This window comes from Cupressus sempervirens, chromosome 1, assembly GCF_028749045.1.
Source record: "Cupressus sempervirens isolate cs-2001-9-10 chromosome 1, ASM2874904v1, whole genome shotgun sequence".
Classification (NCBI taxonomy): Eukaryota; Viridiplantae; Streptophyta; class Pinopsida; order Cupressales; family Cupressaceae; genus Cupressus; species Cupressus sempervirens.
Genome location: NC_143118.1, coordinates 373295217 through 373300517, shown reverse-complemented (window position 1 = coordinate 373300517; position 5301 = coordinate 373295217).

The window sequence follows — 5301 nt, the reverse complement described above, 5'->3', positions numbered from 1 at the left end:
AAAAAAATGAACAAATCTCAGCTATAGATTCATTCCTAACCGTAAACCACTAGATTCTTCTTAAGGAGGACAAAGCCCTAAACTCTTAACAATGAGAAAATAGTAAACAAGGGGTGAATGATTAAATTGGAAGAGCAAACAAGTTATTTTTCTAAGCATTCAAGTTGACTTAGAAGAAAGAATTAATTATTGAATTAGTTAGAGAAGAACAGAGGATAGAGAAGGATATAGCATTGATACACCAGATCATGAAGGATCAATCAGAGATTGTTCAGAGGTGATCTATTATCAAGAAAGTAGGTGCCAACCACAAGTTCTATGCTGAGACATTTTAACAAGTGATTTTAGTTAAATCTCTTAACAGAGTAGTCCTAATAGGTTGTATGAAATAGTTTAATAGGGTGCTTACTTAATTGTAAGTTGAAGTCCTCTAACTAGGCACACTTCTAATAGGGTGTTGAAACCCTCTAACAAGGTGGGACTTAACAGTCTTTGTAAGTCTTTAATAGGGCAGATCATTCACATGACATATCATGATTCATGGTCAAACCATTGTAACCTTAATTGGATACACTTTATTGCTATAGTAGTAAAGATTTGTGGGTTTCATCGCAACCCCAGTTTTACCTTCTCACTTGGAGGAATTTTGGGTGATCATATCCAGTGTTATGTATGTGATTGATTACATGTTTACATGATTGATTCATATGCTTTACATGTTATTTAAATTTATTTATTGAATGTATGTGATGTATGAGTGGTGAAATTTTTATGGGTCCAAGTTTAAACTACTGATTCACACCCCCCCCCCCCCCCCGCCCCGCCACCCCAGAAGTTCACTTTTCACAGTTGTAATCCCAACAATGTTGTACCACTCCTTCTAGCCTTCCAAGGTAAGAGACCTTATCCTCCATATACATATTCTTCTATAATCTCCTTTCCATCACTCTATTAGTATCTTTAAGAATAAATTTCTATGGCCTTGGCTTATCATGACTTATCCTTCCTATAAGAGCACTATTGAAATTGAAAAATCTTCACCTATTTCTATAAAAGTATTTTTTAAAACAAATTCTAAAAAAAGACAAAGGAAAAGTACCTTGGTGAAAACCTAGTAAAGAGGTGCCTTGGTAGAAAAAGTAAAGAGAAATAAGTTCTTCCTATGTTGGAAACTACTTTTTGTGGTGCCTTGGATAAAGTATCATGATGAAAACTTGAAAAATAAGTATGATGCATAATTCTTCAATCATCCATCTATTCCCTTTTCTTCCTTTGATCTCAACAATGTTGACCTATCCTTGTATATTGGCTATCATATCCATTAGCTTCCCTATCATAATCTTTTTCATTCACTCTAGCCTCCATTATGAACTTCATCCTTAGAATTTTATCATTATCATTGTCGTATCCAATTGATCCCTCAGTCTTGAATGAATAAAAAGAAACATGGTTCTCTTGGGCCTCTTGAAAAGTTTACTCTTTAAGATTACATGCTTTCATGCTATTTTTCTTATTAGCTTCCACTACTTATCCTAATGCTATCTTTCTTATTATCTTCCACTTCTTATCCTATATGATATCTCTCTTATTGGCTTCTACTAATTATCCTATATGATATCTTGCTTATTGGCTTCCATTGCTTATCCTACACGCTATCTCCTTTCTTGGCTTGTCCAAAATCTTCTTCATTTGGCTATCTTTCCCTAGCTTGGGTACTCTTAAGGAGTTAGTCCTTAAGGATTACATTCATCCTGCTCCATCCATTCTTTCTTATCCATCTTATCTATCATCTTGTTGCTCCATCATTCTCTGCACATTGCTAGACATTGGAAAAAAATCAATGTGATCTTGTCAGAGATCTGGGTAAGTACACCAAGTTGTGGTGCCAAAAGGGGGCATAACTGGCCTTTTTTTCCCCTCAAATCAACAAATTTTCAACTTCGATAAGAATGAAGATATTTAAGCTCAAAATTTTAAGAAATGACAAAAATAAAAGTAGTAGTCCTTTGAATCTAGTTTCTAAACTACTAATCCTTTTTCAAAATGGTTTTAGTTTTAGTTCCTTAAAAAAGGTGACCACAAAAACTGATACTTTTTTCTGGAAAAATGTAACATAGTGCAAAGTGTGTCCCCCCTAAAATTTTAACATTTTTCTTGAAATTATTTAATCGCTTTAGTCAAAAGTTACCTAATATTGTGTAGTTTATCCCATATTTTTCAAGTAATTTTATAATGTGTATTATTTTTAATGAATTTTTTAATTGGACACATCCCAAAAATGTGAAATATCTATGTGCTCCCACTAGAAATGATTGAAAACTAATCTAAAATAAAAACTTTTTTTTTTCAAAGTGTGTAGAATGGAGTCTAATTTCTAAATAACTAAGTTGTTGTGGAATTCAATGAATGAACTAAAATATTCACCCTAATTAGTACACATTGATTTTTGATAGAAAATGGACATGCATTCAAAATAAATTATAGTTGAAAGGCTTGAAATGGTTCAAATTTCAAATAAATTATATGGTTATACGTCTAATACAGAGATCTACAATGTCATGTAACTTGTTTTAATTGATGCCCAACCAAGAGGAAACTTGAAGGAGAGCACACAAGAAAAATGAATCATTTTTTTTATGTTTGAATGTCTCAAATGAATTTAGGGAATCCAAACCTTTGGATTTGATCCGCAAGGAAATTTCAAGCCTTAAGCTTGAAATAATCCAAAGCTTTAAATAGTATATGAGCACTATAGTGCACATGCACTATTTAAAAGAATTTTTTTAATTCAAGCTTACATAGCATGTATGTGCTATAGTGTGCACACACTTTGTAAGCCTCAATTTCAATAGAGAAGGAAGGAGGGAGGAAGAGAGGGTAAAGAAAGAGAGAGTAGAGAATGAAGAGAGAGTAGGAAATGGGAGAGGATGGGATATAGATATAGATGTAGGGACAAATGGAGAGAGAGAGAGAGAGAGAGAGAGAGAGAGGAGAGAGAGAGAGAGAGAGAGAGAGATTAGGGGATGGGAGAAGGTGGAATAGGGAGAGAGTGATAAAGAAATGGAGAGAGAGAGAGAGAGAGAGAGAGAGAGAGAGAGAGTATGGGATGGGAGAGGGTGGGATATAGAGAGAGAATAGGGGATGGGGGGCGAGAGAGGAGGGAGAGAGGAGGGGATGGGGGAGATAGAGATGGGAGAGAGAGAAGGGGTTGAGAGAGAGAAGGGGATGGGAGAGAGAGAGAGAGAGATAGAGATATCCCATCCCTTCTCTCTCTTGTATCCCCTTCTCTCTCTCTTCCATCCCCTCTCTCTTTTCCATACTAGGATGGGAGAGAGGGAGGGAGAGAGAAGAGGATGGGAGAGAGGGAGAGAAGGGAATGGGAGAGAGATAGAGAAGGGGATGGGAGAGATCTCTCTCTCTCCCTCTCTACCATCTCCTTCTCTCTCTTTCACTCTCCTTCCCTCCCTCCCATCCCCATCTCTCTCTCCCTCCCTCTATCCCATCCCCTTCTCTCTCTCTCTCTCTCTCCCCATCCATCCATACCACTCTTTCTATCCCACTCTCTCCCCATCCCCTACTCTCTCTCTCTATTTCTTTGCCACTCTCTACCTATCTCACCTTCTCCCATCCCATACTCTCTCTTATATCCCCTTCTAACTCTCTCTCTCTCTCTCTCTCTCTCTCAATATTTTACCTTTGTAATATCTTTTTCTTTGTCTCTCTCTCTCCCCCCTCCCTCCCCTCTCTCCCGTACCCTTCTCTCTCTCACATTAGATTTTACCTTTGTACACACTCTCTCTCACTCTCTCCCTCTCTCCCTCCCCCTCTCTCTATCTCTATGTCTCTATCCCTCTCTCTCTCCCATCTCTCTTCACTCTCTCCCTCTCCCTCTCTCCCTATCTCCCATCCCCTTCTCCCTCTCCCTCCCTCTCTCTCTCCCCCATCCCCCTTCTCTCTCTCTCTCTATCTCTCTCTCCAATATTACCTTTGTACTCTCACTCGTTCTCTCCCTCCCTCTCTCCCTCTCTCTATCCCATTCCCCCTCTCTCTCTCTCTCTCCCTCTCTCCCTCCCCTCTATCCCATCCCCTTCTCTCTCTCTCTCTCTATCTCTCTCTCTCCCCCTCCCTCTCTTCCATACCCTTCTATCTCTCTACCCCTCTCTCTCCCTCCCTCCCCTCTCTCCCATACACTTCTTTCTTTGCCATTCTTCTCTCTCTCTCTCTCTCTCTCTCTCTCTCTCTCTCTCTCTCACACACACACACACACACACACACACACACACACACACACACACATCCCCATTCTATCTCTCTTTCTTTAGATTTTACCTTTGTACTCTCTCTTTCTCTCTCCTCCCTTTGTCCCTTTGTCCCTCTATCCCATCCACTTCTCTATCTCTCTCCCTCCCTCCCTCCCTCTCTCCCATACCCTTCTCTCTCTCCCCTTTTCCCTCCCATCCCTCTCTCTTTGGATTTTATCTTTGTACTATCCCTTTTGATTTTACCTTTGTACTCTCTCTCCTTCTCTCTCTCCCATCCCCTTCTCTCTCTCTCTCTCTCTCTCTCTCTCTCTCTCTCTCCTCTCTCTCTCTCTCTTTGTGGTGCCGGAGCACCTATTAAATTTATGTCTCATGTATAAAACTATATTTTAAATTATTCTAAATATGGTTTCAATGTTATGTAAGGACATATTGGAGTTCATTCAAATTATTTTGTAAGGCTAGAAAAGCCATTAAAATCATAGTGACCTACAAGGTTCTTGAAAATGTAAAGTATGGTAAAACCACTCAAATGTATAAAAGTAGAGTTGAAATAGTTTAATTGGAATCTTAAATTCATATTTATCATATTTTTAAAAGCTTATAGAAAGTTGTAAATCATTTGGATAATAATTGTAAAAGTTGTAATGACAACTTTTACTTGTTGACAACATTTTAAAAGTTGGTTTAAAGGTGTTAATGCATAGTTATAGGTTGATTGGAAAGTTTAATGTGATTCTAAATTATATATATTTGGTCTCCAAAACATGAAATGGTAAGTTGGAGAAGTTGGAGGAAGGATTGGAATGAAAGAAAACTATTTTGATGTTGTATATTAATTTTTCTGCTTATTTTTTCTTGAAATTTCTTTGATGTTTTGGTTGCTGAAAAATCATTTTGAATGATACAGATCTGAAACTTATATTTTCGGAAATCTGTGGAAGTTATATTTCATTTGTCTTTGGTTTGGCTTATTTTAATTATATTTGGAAGAAGTTATATCTATTTTAGTGAAAACTGGTCAGATTCAGTCATAATATGA